This window comes from Schistocerca cancellata, chromosome 4 (genome assembly GCF_023864275.1).
Source record: "Schistocerca cancellata isolate TAMUIC-IGC-003103 chromosome 4, iqSchCanc2.1, whole genome shotgun sequence".
NCBI lineage: Eukaryota > Metazoa > Arthropoda > Insecta > Orthoptera > Acrididae > Schistocerca > Schistocerca cancellata.
In genome coordinates this window covers 264,359,740-264,375,940 of record NC_064629.1, presented here as the reverse complement: position 1 = coordinate 264,375,940, position 16,201 = coordinate 264,359,740, and the positions used below count along the sequence as shown (strand labels likewise).

At 42.1% G+C, this 16,201-nt stretch overlaps 1 protein-coding gene across 1 annotated transcript in view; it reads left to right on the top strand.

Moving 5' to 3' along the window:
- Nucleotides 1-4,269, top strand: part of LOC126184589 (uncharacterized) — a 181,555-nt gene extending 177,286 nt beyond the window's left edge. Inside the window, exon 3 of the mRNA XM_049927025.1 lies at nt 4,249-4,269. The gene's annotated coding sequence lies outside the window, so the exon portion shown is untranslated. The remainder of the gene's footprint in view (nt 1-4,248) is intronic.
- The last annotated feature ends 11,932 nt before the right edge of the window (nt 4,270-16,201 follow it).

Genomic DNA, 16,201 nt, shown 5'->3' with positions numbered 1-16,201 from the left:
ATCCTGGCTGTTTCCGTGCGTATTTCCTCTGCCCTTTCACAAGGAAGGGTCCGAATGGCTGCTTCGGTGTTGGCAATGATGTCCTCCATAGGTACGACCGTCGCAGGTAGCAAGAGGAGAACCGCACCGGAAATGACCGCGGAGAAGCCCTCGGACGTTGGCGCGCCAGGTACATATAGTCTGCGGCCGCGAGCTCGCCTCCAGTTCACCACCGGCAATGGAGGGTGAAGCTTTGACAATGCCAGCCACTCGTGCTGGCGAAACGTCAGAAAAATCATTAGATGAACGTCGGCCGAAGAACCCGAGACAGAAGCCAATAGGCAGTTTGTGAACTGTGATTTGTTTGCCGTCGCTGCGCGAACAGTTCGGCATAGCGTCGTAGTCTTTCCATTTCATTCAGTGAACACATACGCGAGGTGCATACTGGCCAACTCCCAGGCAGTAAACCCATTCGTACTGCTGAATATCACTGTTAACGTACCATTAAAAGTAACCAAAAGTACAGTAAAAGAAACCCGAAGCAGAGCCGAGCAGTACTGAATGAGAGCTTGAGAGCAAAGATAAAAGTGAGTATTCCTGATGTCGGCCGCTAGTGTTGTGAGTGAATGCAATACATTTGCTTCTAAACAAGACACGCAGTACATACCTTCAACATTTGCACTGTTTTCCAGATTGTTTTAGTACAGTATCAATTCAAAGATGAATGGGTTCAATAAATCAAACGGAGTGCAATTACTCCAACGGAGACAACGAGTCCCTTATATCGAAAGTTTGTCAGTAAAGTTCGGGTTCACTTTGTATTCCAGTGGAGGTGGTACAAAGGTAACACACTTGACTAGCTTTCAGGTGGACGTCGGCTCAAACCTCCATCCGGTTAATCAGACTGGGTTAGCAGTGTTTTCCCAGAATCGCTCAGGACAAATTCCCGGATTGTTCTCGTCAGAAGAACACGTCGGAGTTCCTTTTCTATACCCCTCCATTGAGAGCTTCCGCTCCTCCTGTAATGACCTTCCTGTCAACAGAATGTTAAACCCTAACATGCAACACTTTATTTTAAGAATGAAATATTCAGCAGTCTACACACGTTATGATTTTATGACCTCATGTGCTTCCCATAACAATGAAAGTTATAATAACAGCACATATCTGGCACGGATGTCATTCTTCATAAGCACGTGGCCAAAAAGTTAGTCATCCACATGAGACATCACACTAATACCGAGTAACGTCGTCTCTAGTCTTGATAGTGGGCTCAATTCGACAAGGAAATCAGTATGGAAGTATCCTCAGAAATGCCATATCAAGATGAAGACTCTCCTACCTGATTATACAGCGTGGTCAGAAACAGTCTGAAAAGCTTGTAAGGGCGTTGCAGGGTAGGTTGTGCTGAGAAATAATTGTTAAAAAAAATTCGATGCGTTGCGCTGTTTCCGATTTAATTAGTATACAAATTAGCCAATCAGTTCGCTGCACTCGCAAATCTAAGCAGCCTGCCAGAGGCTGTGTTGCCAAACATGTTCTTCCTTTGGTTAGTCAAAAAATAAAAAATAAATAAAATAAAACAAAAAAATACGGGAAACCATTGGACGGTAGAGAGTTCGGTACTTGCTACAGTTCAAAGTTCAGTTTTTGTATCGCTATCTAGTTAGGTATGAGGAAACTAAACGAAGAACACGTTTTTTAACACCGACTCTGACAGGCTGCTTGAATCTGCACGAGCAATGACTTGATTGCCTGGCTTCATTGTTAATTAAATCAGAAGCGGCGCAGCGTATCGAAATTTTTTTGTTAACAGTTGTTTCTTAGCACAACCTACCTTGCAACACCCTTACAAGCTTTTCATACTGTTTCTGACCACCCTGTATACTGTTGAGCTACTGTACTGTAGGGATACGGAATGCTACGTTTCACTCACTCTTCCAAATAGTTCCAGACATTTTCTTTGTAGTTATGACCATGTGACTTACGAGGAGTGTTCATTATAATGCAATCCCTTACTTATAGTCCACATATTACCAAGCACAATTATTACGTTGTAATAACTATCTCATAGATTAAACAACGTTGAAGTATATAGTAAGAACAAATGCGTCATATTTGCAGATGAATAGTACTTATCTTGCAAAGTTGGTCTCAGTGTCAGGACTGGTTCCTTTGTTCCTGTATAACCTATTGAAAAGATTATGTCCAGGTTCGTTCAAATGACAATTCGCTGGCACATTATGTTGCACTTAACCATTTTCTTCTTTTATTTACGTGTTCTTGAAACATAATTTACCCCAACATATTTGACACTTTTCAAATATTCATTGTGCAGCTTGCTTGAACCATACAAAGAACATAATCGATGAGACATCAACATGTACCAAACTCAATAGATGCTAAACCCACTCTGACGAGTTTGCCCCAAAAACTTGTCTGTACATTACGAACCCAACTTCCAGTACCTTCTAGAGCAGGATATAGTCCAAAGTAGTGCTAACACGACTGTCTTAATTGACATTGTATTTCAGATTTAATTTATATCTTTTTTCTGAAAATAATTATTTATGGAAGGTTTTATATCCTTAATGATTAATAACAAAGGATGCAAATTTTGACAATATGAAAAATAGTACTTCTTAATTTATAAAATCGATTTCATTATCGATGGCAACATTAGAAATCTTATAAATGAAAAAAGAAATTTCGTTTGCAGGAAAACTGAAGCATAAAAATAAAATATTTAGTGTAAATTTGTCTTTTGATCATTTAAGTTGACAATTATGATTACTATTGTAATTTTCGTAGTACAAGATCGATATTACAAGATGGATCGATATGAATAATAAAAATATATTATCAGAAAAATAGTTTTTGGTAATCAAATATTTTCAGAGATATCTTCAGATGATAAATATATAAGTTAAGTAAGAAAATTAACCCAAGTCTGGCCTCACTTTATACAGAATCGAACATTTAGATTAACCTACGAAAGTTCCGGGGAAGTAAGGTTCATTACATCATTAAACCAGAAACGTATGCTTGCAGCCCTGTGAACACCCCTGAATGATAGGAGTGTCCATAGAATACTCATCATGAAGATGTAGAAGAAAGGGCAGCCTTTGTTCACCGAAAATGTTGAAATAAACATCCTACTTCATGTTCACAGTAAAATGTTGGAGCGGACACTAGACGCAGCACGGGAGACACCTCAAAAACTTCACAGAACAACCTCCGGCCTGAACTACACCTCAACACACTGCGTGTTAAACACCTCACAATGCCGTTAGTACGCTTGACAACTCGCATAATTTGAAAAGAGGCAAAATCGCGACTCGTCGCACCCACACTACATGCCTCCGGTCAGTTACCTAAGGTCCTTTCACATTGTTGTTTGGCACATCGAACACGGGCAGTTGTCAATGTTTCTGCGAGCTACCTGACTACAAAATTCCATTTTACGCAGTTCTCTGTGCAATGATCGCTCGGGAAGTAGCTCAGAGGGGCCTGCATTCATTAATAGAAGCAATTCCTGTCTGGTTTGAAACTGATTATCACTGACAATGTCTGATACTCGTCTTCGGTCTCTAGCAGCTAAGATCTTTAAACGACTACCGGCTGCGATTGGCACCCTCTTCCTTGTCGTCACATTGCACAGTCCGTGTTTATACACCAACAAATCGGGCAATTTCATTCACGGTGTTGTCACGGGCACGTCCAAACGCGATAGCCATTCTGTCACGCCTCCCACGTCTGCGCCGATAATGAACAACCGACTAGCATGTACACTCACGTTAACTGTCGTTACTTAAATCAGCAGTGACGTTTGACATGGCCGCCTAGTAGCACTCTTATACTATGTACAGCTCTCCAGAGTGACCAATGCACTCTGTTAACGGGGCGACTATTATCTTGTCTGGCGAGCTTATCTGCTTTGTTACCCTTTGCACTGAAGAAAATAATATTTCTGCGTTTCTTCTTTTGTAGTACAGTATTTCACTTTTGCAGCAAATGTACTCTATGCGCCGTCCGCTGTGGCCGAGTGGTTCTAGGCGCTTCAGTCTGGGACCGCGCGACTGCTACGGTCGCAGGTTCGAATCCTGCTTCGGGCATGGATGTGTGTGATGTCCTTGGGTTAGTTAGGTTTAAGTAGTTCTAAGTTCTAGGGGACTGATAACCTCAGATGTTAAGTCCCATAGTGCTCAGAGCCATTTGAACCATTTGTACTCTGTGATAAACGAAACGTGTTTACTCTTGTTTACACAGGGCAGCTGGAGCCACGTGGGACGAGGCAGCGACTTCTTGGCCATCCACCTAACGGCAACACAGCAAGGCAGCTCACAGGAAGAGTCGAGCTATTTTAATTTTGAAAATGGATTATGCAAAGTTGACTTTTGTTACTCATTGTTAGAGAAATAAATATTTGAGTTTCTAAGAACTGACACTTTTTTCAGTTAGTTATTTCATAGATTCACCTAATCTGTGTGCTGTATTAAAACGTTTTACCAATCGTTCGTATAAATTTCCATCTAATATATTCATGGATGTCAACAAGAATCCTGTCCTTTTCGTGTCCCACGAAAAGTTTGAAATTTCGTACCATTGAAATGCGACAGTTATGGAAGTTGTACTTGTCGTGGTTTAGAAACGCGTGGGGTTGACTGAATTTCACTCATGTACGTCATAATCGTAGCCCTGTGTGCCTATCGGCTAAGTCATGTTCAAACAATGGGCCTGACACAATAAATAAGACGATAATTCCGTATTTTGTGCCCAGCAGATAACTATGATAAATACCTTCTGAATACACAACAGGCATGTGGGGAAGGGAGCTGACGACAAGAGCAATGCAATACTTCGTCTATTTATCAATTTTCCTTTCACAAAACCACCCTTTCCTTAACTCAGGACACGTTCTGAATCTCAGCTTAATGTATGTTCTTTGGAGTCTCAAACAGCATGGATTTGTGACAGAGAGTTCGGATTACTAGGATACTACAAATCACCGGCAGATTCATTAACCACGAGTTGAGTTTTATACATCTATTACCATTCGTCACAAAACATGAAAATAATCATGGGGTTTAGATCTAACATAAATTAACACAAAGACAAGAAAAATACCATCCATTCTGATCCCTAAGTGAACGACTGTTTGTAAAATACGAGGAAAACAACAAATCATATTATCCAGCACAGTCCGTTGTTTAAGGATTAGAAAGCGATACAGGAAAACGGAAATGGATAATCTTCACTTATTCATTTATGGATACATACAAGGTTCCAACAACACCAATCTTACCATCCACTAGCTTATTCAGACGCAGAGAGTGAGTGGAAGTATCAGGGCCATGTGTCTGGCTGGGCTAGACATATCTACGATAATCACGCAAAGTAGTACAAATACACTGACGGAAAAAAAATCACAACACCAAGAAGGAGTTGTGCGACATAAACGAAAGTTGGTAGATTTGTTTCTACATCTGAAAGATGACGTTTATTCATATTTCGCGCCAGTCGCATAAGAATGGAGGATGCAAATCATGTTTACTTTAAATAAACTCTGTAATGGTCGTGAGCGTTAGTTACCTTCTAGACTGGACGTGGTGAGTTGATGTTAGTCAAGAATGCCTTTAAGGCGACAAAGACGCCATTATCAACACCTCACTGATTTGAAGCCGGCCGGAGTGTCCGAGCGGTTCTAGGCGCTACAGTCTGGAACCGTGCGACCGCTACGGTCGCAGGTTCGAATCCTGCCTCGGGCATGGATGTGTGTGATGTCCTTAGATTAGTTAGGTTTAAGTAGTTCTAAGTTCTAGGGGACTTATGACCTCAGCAGTTAAGTCCCATAGTGCTCAGAGCCATTTTTTTGGAACTGATTTGAACGGGGTCGTCTAATAGGGCTACGGGAAGCTGATGTTCCTTCTGTGATACTGCAGAAAGACTTGACAGAAATATACCCACTGTACATAATCGCTGGCAGCAGTGGTCACGATAATGTACGGTACAAGAAGACCGGGCTCCGGACGGCCGACTGGCACTGCCGAATACTCGGCGTGTGGCTCTGGCACACCGTACTGCGTCTGCAGTTGGCACCACAGTGACACAACGAACTGTTACAAATCGGTTACTTCAGGGCCTCCTAGCCAGACGCCTTGTAGCGTGCATTTTACGGACGTCGAAAGAACCGCCATTTGCGACTTAATTTGTGTCTAGCGAGAGCTCATTGGAGGGTAGGGTGGAGGTCTGTTGTGTTTTCTGATGAAAGCTGGTCTCGTGCCGGTGGCAGTGATAGCCGTGTATTGGTTAGAAGGAGGCCAGCTGAAGGCCTGCAACCAACCTGTCCGCAGCCTAGACACATTCGACGTACACCTGGAGCTTTGGTCTGTAGTGCCATTTAGTGTGTATGACAGCAGGAGCACTCTCGAGATTATCCCACGCACCCTGACTCCAAATTTGTACGTCAGCCTGGTGATTCGACCTATTGTGCTGCCATTCATGATCAGCAACCAGGAGACGTTTTCCAAACAGGATGGCTCTCGTCCACATACCGCTATTGAAGCCCAACATGCTCTACAGGGTGTCGACATGTTGCCTTGGCCTGCTCGATCACCAAATCTGCCTCCAGTTGAGCACACGTGGGACATCATCGGACGATAACTCCATCATCATCCAAAACCAGCATTAACCAGCTCTGATTGACCGACCAAGTGCAACTGGCTAGGAACTCCATCCGACAAACTGAAATCCTGGACCTGTACAACACAATGCACGCACGTTTTCATGCATGCATTCAACATTCTGTCGGCTACACCGGTTATTAAATTACCAGCGTTTCACATTTTCAGTGGCTGGTCTCTCGCTTATATTAACCTGTGATCTTGGAATGTTAATCATTTAAGTATATTAGCTAGACAAATGTCTTTCCGAAATTTCATTATTCTACATAGATTATTTTTGGTGTTTAGATTTTTTCCGTCAGTGTATATAGAAATAGGTAACCAATACGAATTTACCACATGTGTAGGTAGCCACTGTGTTCAAAATTAATCACTCTCATATACTGATTGTATTGGGATTTGGTGGTAATCAGGATCAATGCACTTCGTCGGCTTTAGGTTAGAATTTAGGCCAACAAATTAAAAAAAACGGCCAAAATAATATAAATTCGATCTGCATATGGGTATTCGTTAAGCTCAGGGGTTTGAGTTCTGTCGTTTGAGCTAGGTCATGCGCTGTGCATCCTAAGGTAATGGCCACACGATCAGCTAAAGACCAGACTTTACACAAAATCTCTTACGTTCAAAATCTGTGAAAAAAATTAGAATTCCACTTGCATGTGAATATTCAATATGCTCAGGTCCAAACTTTTAGGCTAGGCGACTGTTCAATGGTCTTTAAGTAGTGGCCACATGATCAGCTGAAGACCAGAATCAAGGTAGAGTCCAATACATTCATAACCTGCTAATAGTATATAAAATAAAATTTCCACATGTTTGTCAGTATTCATCACACTCAGGGCTTTAAGTTCTGTATTTTAAGCTAGGCCATGCACCAGTAATCTTTAACTAACGGCCACATTAAGGGCTGATGGTCAAAATATAGTCAGTCACAAAGCAAACTCTATCAAAAGCCACGAAAATACACTGCTCAGAACTTTGCACGTTAACTAAAAAAAAAAAAAAAGATAGCAAGACACTGCAATTAGAGCTGTTGATGATACTTTAACAACACACTAGCAAGAAGACATGTGTAACGGCTTCCATAATGACACAAAGTGAATTTTACAAAGTTACATTTACCACAGCAATCGAAAGAAAAAAAAATTAAGAATTGTAAGGGTTCGCGAAACGTTTGATTAACTTCTGCAAAGAAATGAAAGGAATTGCTTGTATCTTCAGTTTAAACTAAATCCACCGAATACACGTGCAGTAGAAGGATCTCCACACTTCCTCTGTCCGAGAGCGACCATCCCGCACGAAGTGGAGGGAGTGCTGTCCATTTCCATTTTTCCACCTGAGTCATACAAAAACAGACTTCCACCCCAAGCCACAGACCAACCTCTCTTGTTTCAGCACTCCCCGTCTACAAATGAAGTTGGCATTACCATTTCACCACTCTGTGAGAACTGTAGTCATGCTGGAGCGAACTTCAAAATACTCACGTTTTTCTTATTTACTCACTCACACAGGGTGAGGCGGTAAACTTAATGGACTGTGAAAGGAACAATAAATAAACACAAATGTTCTTCTCTGGTCTAGTGGCTATGTGTTGCTGTGACAGCGTGAAATAGCAGTAGGACTAGACACTGTCAGCATGCTAAGGCACAAGGTACACTTAACACACTTCTAATAGAAGGACAACCTCAATATTTCTTTATGCATACTCTCATTAAACAATGAAGAGGGGATCCTAGCTCCTCCTGAAAATCACTCGCAGTGACAAACACACAAACACATTACAATACATTTCGTAAGTAAACATTACAGATAATTTAAGCATATGGCAGATGAATCTGTCATTGAATACAGTGGAGCAGAGATTAAAATTATACATTAGAATGAGTTCATGATAAATCTTTTTTCTGAAGAACTCAAAAGTTACAAATATCAATGAAATTCAGATGTATTTGTCTCCTTCATCCCGTGAAGTTAACAAGGGCATAAGTAAAATGATAAAGATTTTTAATTAACTATTACACAAGCCTCCTCACCCTTACGCCACTGATCGAAGTAAAATCACAAAAAATAATCACAAGACAAGAAGGCTGACATAAATAAGATGATATACAGAGTGAATCCCCTGAAATTTATACTGCAAATATTGCGGAAATGGAAAGTGCTACTGATGTGCCCTTTTCACAGAATGGATTGGTAGTAAGGGCTCGTTTTGTTAGCCAATAAACAGATTGTAATAATACTTAAAAAGTGTATTTTTTGTGCAACCATTCACTTTTTAAATGGAAAAATATTTATTGACATTAACAACCTAAAAATAGGATAAATTAGAATTTCATTGATGTTTGTTGCAGGAATCTAGTGTGTGTCGTTTACGAGATACCATATCGTGAAAAGTTTTCACAGCAACACTTATTTGTGCCATTCAATCTGAATAGTTGATAGGTACGATATTGTTACGTTTGCTTACAGTGTGCTTGTGTCTTCCTTGAATAAAGTGCGACTTACTAGTCAGTCAGTGAGTGAAAATTGAAGCAGTACGTCGTGAGTGGTCGCTGAAATTTAACAATGCAGAAAAAAGCCGACGTGCTCATGGAGTGTGGAGGGTGTATGAAGAATGTAGTTAGTTCATATGCGGTGTATGCGGCAAGATATCGCAAGAGACGTCAACTATCTCGGCAATTATTTATCAGGCTCTTCAAATGTTACTTGAAAGTGGTAGGGTAAGTCCTAGACGACGTAACACAAGGAAACAAATAACGACAGAAGAAGGGGAAGTCAATGTTCTTGCTGTCGTTGGAGTTTGTCAAGACGTTAGCTCCCGACAATCGTACGAGGACGTGGCATGAGTCACACAGGTGTCTACGCATTCTCCATCGACATAGGTTTCATCCCTATCATGTCTCTCTCCATCAAGACTTGCACGGAAATGATTATGATAATCGTGCTAACTTCTGTACATGGGCATTAAGACAGGGTACTCCAGATGTATCATGTATCCTGTTTAGTGATGCAGCTACATTTACCAGTCATGGCCCGGTAAACTGCGGAAACATGCGCTATTGGTCTGCTGACAATCCCTGTTGGCTTCGTCAGGTGGAATGTCAGTGTCCATGCAGTGTAAACGTGTGGTGTGGGTTACCATCAGCTCATAGGCCCCTGTGTCATAGATGTAGGCCTAATACTGAACGCGCACAAGTATCGCATCCTCCTCACAGACCGTCTTCCACAGGTGTTAGAAGACGTTCCTATGCAGACTAGGAGGAACCTGTGGTACCGACATGATGACTGTCCAGCCCATAGTGCACGAAGTACAACAGCAGAGTACCTGTACCTCCGCTGGCCCATTCCCCGGACTTTTTCTGCGGGGAAAGCTGAAAGATGCTGTCTATAAGGCCTTACCAACTAGATAGACCCTTTAATATGCAACGACGTATTACTGCCACTTGCTCAGACATCTCCCCTGAAACGATAGCAGGCGTGCAGCAGTCGTTCCATACCAGACTGGAAGAGTGTGTTGCTGCTGCCACTGGTCATTTTGAACACAACCTGTGATGGTCAATTATCTCGTTACTGGTCAGAATCCACATAATTAGTGTATGCTACTGTAAGTATTGCACAAATATCGGTGTTGGAAGTTTTCAAAATACGATATCTCGTTAGAGGCTTGCACTAGAATCCTGCAACAAACACGACTGACATTCTAATTCACCCTATTTTTAGTTTGTTAATGTCAATAGGCACTGACCCATTTAATAAAGTGCAAGCTTGCACAAAAATACACTTTACAAGTATTACTACAATCTGCTTATTGGCTAACAATATGAACCCTGACTACCAATCTATTCTGTGAAAACGGGAAATCAATACCACTTTCTACTTCCACAATATCTGCTGTGCAAGTTTTAGGTGATTCGCCCTGTATACATGTTTTGATCACCATGTGAGAGTAAAGCACGGAAGTATTGTCAACTGTTTAGCTGATATGCACAAAGTAGACTACAATAATTACAAGAAACACATGCAAGAAGTCAAATAATTCAGAATGGTAAGTACTATAGTGCGAAGACATTTCCACGACCTTAACGTAATACTTAACTGATTATTACTAATGCTTCTATTGGAGTGCTTTTAATTTTTTGGTAGGAGAGGGTATATTACTTCTTTGAAGTACAGCTCAAGTAAGGTTTCATTTACAAGAATTTGTGTAATTTCCCCCCAAAAGAACATAAACACATAAAATCCACTTCAACTACAAAGCAACATGACAGAAAATAAGAGACACTTACATGGATGCCATTGACATAGACATGCACAAAAGGATTCGCATAATCAAAGAATGAAAAACCAAATGCTTGAAACAAGATGAACAGTGCAAATCAGGCGTGGAACAGTCACAAATGGGTGGTGCACGATGTAGTTAATAATAGTTTCTGTTGGTGGGTGCGTGACATCAAGAAATAAATCAACACATAATGTGCACGCTAGCAAAACGACTCCAGATCTTACATATAACACATTTGGCACATAACTTGCTGAACAACAAGATTACTAGAATATTTGATTTTATTGTCCTCTGTGAACAAATAATCTCTATGTGGCATCATAGTTGATTTTATAATATTTACTCAATGCGAGCACTATGATTTTGGGCAGATTGGTCTGAGAAGAGGGAACACTTCACACGATGTTCTTGAGGGAGACCCAGATGCTACCTTGTCAGCATCTGTCACCTTCACCTATCACCTCAGGTTTCAGGTGCAGTCTTCTGTTGAACTCCTCACACCAACAGACTACTTGTGCAGGTGTAATCAATAACCTGGTGGACCGAGACTTGGATGGAGGACCAGCGAGATCGTGTCCCAGAGGGGTGCCAGCAAGCACTAGGTGCTCGTGTCCCAGCCCGGCGATAATTCTGTGAGGTCGAACCTGTCCATGTGAAAGTCAGCTGACCACATGACGAACATCAAACGGCACCGCCTGCTCCACACAGGACTATGGTGAAGACTTGTTGAACTCTGACGTATTTCTTCTGTGCCTTCTAGGCGCTACAGTCTGGACCCGTGCGACCGCTACGGTCGCAGGTTCGAATCCTGCCTCGGGCATGGATGTGTGTGATGTCCTTAGGTTAGTTAGATTTAAGTAGTTCTAAATTCTAGGGGACTGATGACCTCAGAAGTTAAGTCCCATAGTGCTCAGAGCCATTTGAAGCATCTTCTGTGCTCAAGGTGGTTGAGCTCATTGACATTACAGCCTCTTGAGGGGAGAAGGGCACTGAACATACTAGGCAGGCAACCTTACTTCCTTTGAGGTAAAACTTCGCACCCACCATAATGCATGGCAAGTACGAGAATTGCATATGCAGAGTTCAGGCGGTACTGAGCACATCAAGCAAGAAACTTCCCTTCTAATAATATAAGGCTGCCACGGAATTTTCCTCACACCTACTGTAAGCTTAGTGTGTAGCGAATTGTACGTGAAATGTCAAAACTTTGTTGGCACATGCCGCGTTGCGTGCACCTTATGTGCTCCGAAGCCAAAGAGAGCATGGCTTCGCCGTGGGTGCTGCCACTCGGCCGATAACATCTTGCCTCACGACGTCGCAGCATCTGTGACGGTCCTTCCTCTGTTATTCTGTGCGTTGGCTCGCCTCAAGCTGCCGGCCGATAAATACACAAACACATCAATATTTACTCATTTCTCCCCGTGTACATGAAAAGGGAGTTACACCAGACAGGCCCAAGCGGTTTTCAACAAACTGGTTCTTAATAATAATGAAAGTTCGCAGTGCAGGAATTACAGCAAAGATTCATCCCCTCTGGGACCAAGAGACAGTAGACAGTTTCTGACAAATAGTTACCAAGCGTTAACAGTATGTGCTTGCCTTTAAAAAGATTCGCAGAAAAAGTGCAAAAAATATCACAATGAAGTACCTCTTGGGACTACTGACAAGAAGGAATCCTAAACAGTGCAATAAAAAATCGTCTTTCCATACCTATAAGTAAACGGACTAAGACGAGGGCTGAGAAGAAGGCTCTACTTCCTGCTAGTGCTACTTCCTTCAATCTACATCACAGTTTCGGCTATATACGTCCGCTATGCACTACTGTTAACATTTCCACAAAATAGAGATGCTCATGAAAACTACTATGGCAGAACTACTTGCAGCAACACTTCTCATCACAGTAAACCTGTGGTAGGAAAAGCACCTATAACATGAACATAAAGACATGTGACACTGCATAAATTTATGTATACTGACGAAACCTTTATATGTAAATTACATACTTCAAATTCAAAAAATCATACCTGCCTTTTTTTCTTACCACCGTAATTCCACACGTGGCACTATCTCACACGAGGATTGTGTTGGGTGGACACTGTTACCTCTTGCTTTAGTGAGCCTCATGTCAATATGAGTGTTCTCCTCGTTTAGCTAAAATACTTCCGAAAATTCTTAGACACAGTCAGCGTTGTCATAATTACTCTCATTATGCACTTCAGTAACATGGCTCGGTGGTCATAATGGATTCAGGGGTCCTTAGCAAAAAGAATAAAACAAGAGCACAATACACTTCTAATCTGCAACAAATCTGCAAAAAGATATCTTGCGTGACCTTACTATACAACTTCGAAGGTCTACTCACCCAATTACTTGCACTTTGATCCCACCTTCAGTAACGTCTCCCATAGGTAACGAGCTGCACCTTCCCCAGGGGCCGGCAAATAAAACTTTAAAAGATGTCTCTCTTCCCGGCCTGATCTGGTTGACGAGTCCCGTTTTCAGTTGGTAAGAGCCGATGATCGAGTTCAAGTATGGCGCAGACCACTCGAAGCCATGGCGACCATTTGCAGCCATTCCCAAACAAAGATGAGCCATTTCACGTATCCACAATTGTTCATGATCGGTTTGAAGAACATTCTGGACAGTTTGAGCGAATGATTTGACCACCCAGATCGACATGAATCACATCGATCATTTATGCTCACAAAGTCCTACGCTGCCAACACTTTCTCAGTTATGGACGGCTATAGAGGCAGCATTGCTCAATATTTTTGCAGGAGACTTCCAACGACTTGATGAGTTTCTGTACTGCGATGGGTAAAAGGAGGTCCAATACGATATTAGGAGGTATGAAATGACTTTTGTCACCTTAGTATACGACGACTGAGCGGTAATCTGTTTCAGTGATGCGGTAGCCTACATTGATGTAAATGTGTAATTGTATGTAGAGAGAGCAAGCAAGTTATGTTTCCTGGTACGGAAAGTGTGACAAGCAGCCAGTCGAAGTTGGAAAAAAATTCCAAACGAGTCAGTGAAGTTTGTATCGTAGGAGGGCATTCTTTTGCCGGGCACGCTAGTCCACAGCAGATTATGATAGAGCTATCAACGTTTTTGTAAGGTGGAGGGCAACGAGAAACAAGGCAGTGTTGTAACAAGGATGTGGATCAAGTTTCGTACTGAACTTGAAAAGGAATTTAAATGGTCGTCTGACAGCAAATCAAAATGTAATGGAATATTGATAAGCCTACAGTGGTAATTGAGACCAACAGGTGGGGTCTACGCTGACAAAAGCAGTACAGCAGAAAATGACTGCAACATTGCATCAATGTGAAGAGCCTTGCCCTCCCATGTTCCTTAATGTGTGTACAGTGTGGAGTGATGTTCCGTGTGCAGACACGGTATAAAGTGAAAGTAGTGTGTAGAGGGTAACGAAGGGGATTGTCTACAAAAGTATGTATCTGAAGGCAAGCAATGAGACTGTGGAAACTCATTTTAATGTTAGAATTAGTCTTTCGTGTGTGCCAGATAATAAGTAATCAAGAATTAAGAAATTGGAGGTAAAGTTGGATGTTAAGCCACAGTGGGGAAAAAAAGGTACCCACTTAATAGCTATGAGGTCCAAAAGGTTAACTGGTGGTAATGTTCTTTAAGAATATTACAGACTTCGAAAACAGCAGGGCCAGAGTGTGACGTGGATATGTATTGTCATAGTACTGCACACTCTCGAAGTCTCGATAAAAGAAATATAAGATTTTGTTATCAAATCATGAAAGTTAGCTATTTAGAAACCCATGTCTGTAAAGTAGTGAATTATGAAGAGTCAAACGGTGAAAACAGCTTGGAGATAGGACTGTGGGTATGGGAAAAACTCTCAGTTTAATTCTGTGGTTATATCAGAATTAGATTGGCGATAACAGGCGCTAGTGTTGGCCGGTGGCGTGCCGACGGGGCAGCGTGGGTTACCAGCTTCCAGTGTTGAAATTCAGCACGATGACTAATGATCGCAGGGCTCGTAGCTGGCACACAGTTGAGCAGGGATACCGAAGGAGGACTAAAACAAAGTTACGACGTAGTTCAGAGGGAGGACATACCTTTACTTGGATTAGGATGGAAGAGTCCATGGGGTGTCGCATTTCGGGGGAAAAATAATCTCTCCAAAGGTTTGTTGTGGCGGGTGGTGGGAGACCGGCCACCTTCATTAAAATTCGGTTGCATTTTCTGCTCTATGTGCCTACATAATGGAGAAGGTCAGAGCTACAAGTTCATTTGATATCCAGTTAGTGACGGTGGCAGACGTCGATCTCAGCTTTCAGTCGTGGGGAGAGGATCGTACGGCCATTGTTAGAGGAGACGCGGGGGATCGCTCGACTCCGAGACACCTGTAAAAGTGGTTCTCTGCCAGAATGATCGAATTAGCTTTGTTAATGCTTATCCCAAGTGAGAAATGCTATAACAGTTACATTCGCAAAGGAAATCGCTTTGAATATGTGCAACAAGTGTATTTTTCTGGTGAGTAACTGAAGATGTTGGAAGCAATTAGTGAAAGAGCCAAGCCAATGTTTGTTACGTCATACCACATCTACGGATGCAAAGGAGGTGGTTTTCGGAATGCCTGGAGGCTGTACAGTACTCAAGTATTGTGTTGAGAACGTCGCTGAGGACAGTATGTCGAGTCTCGCAGTTTATCGTATAGAGACGTCAATTTGGGGAATAATAAGCTGTTGCTTTCGGTAGTCCAAAATATCTCGGACAAATTTCACAAGTCCCGCATGGCGAGGCATGGCAAGGTAATGCGAGGTAAGGCAAGGCAAAGTACTGAAGAAGTTTCTCAACATAGATTAGCGATGTTGTGGCTTTTAAACTCTTACGTGGACGAAGGGTCGTGCAAAGCATTATTCTGTTGGTAGTGAACCGCTCTCGTCGGCGTCTGCTCCTTGAATTCTGATACGTGCCATCTTGAAGGCTGTAGTTTTGTAAGGCAGCTTGAACGATCACTGCCTTTGAAAACATTGGGTCTTCATATTGCAGCTCACTTCTAACATAATTAGGGGCCTTTTTATTTGGTAGTGGTTCACCTCTTCCTAATTGTGGTCGTCTGTAAATAGGTAACAGCAGAATTCACATCTTGGAGAGCAGCGTTCCGAGAACTCTACGAAAGGTACGTCAGTAAGATTGACAGGTGGGTGACGTGTGGCAGATATGCAAGCAAGCAGCGCTGACAGGTAGGTACCCCCTACAATGACGCAGACATATATTT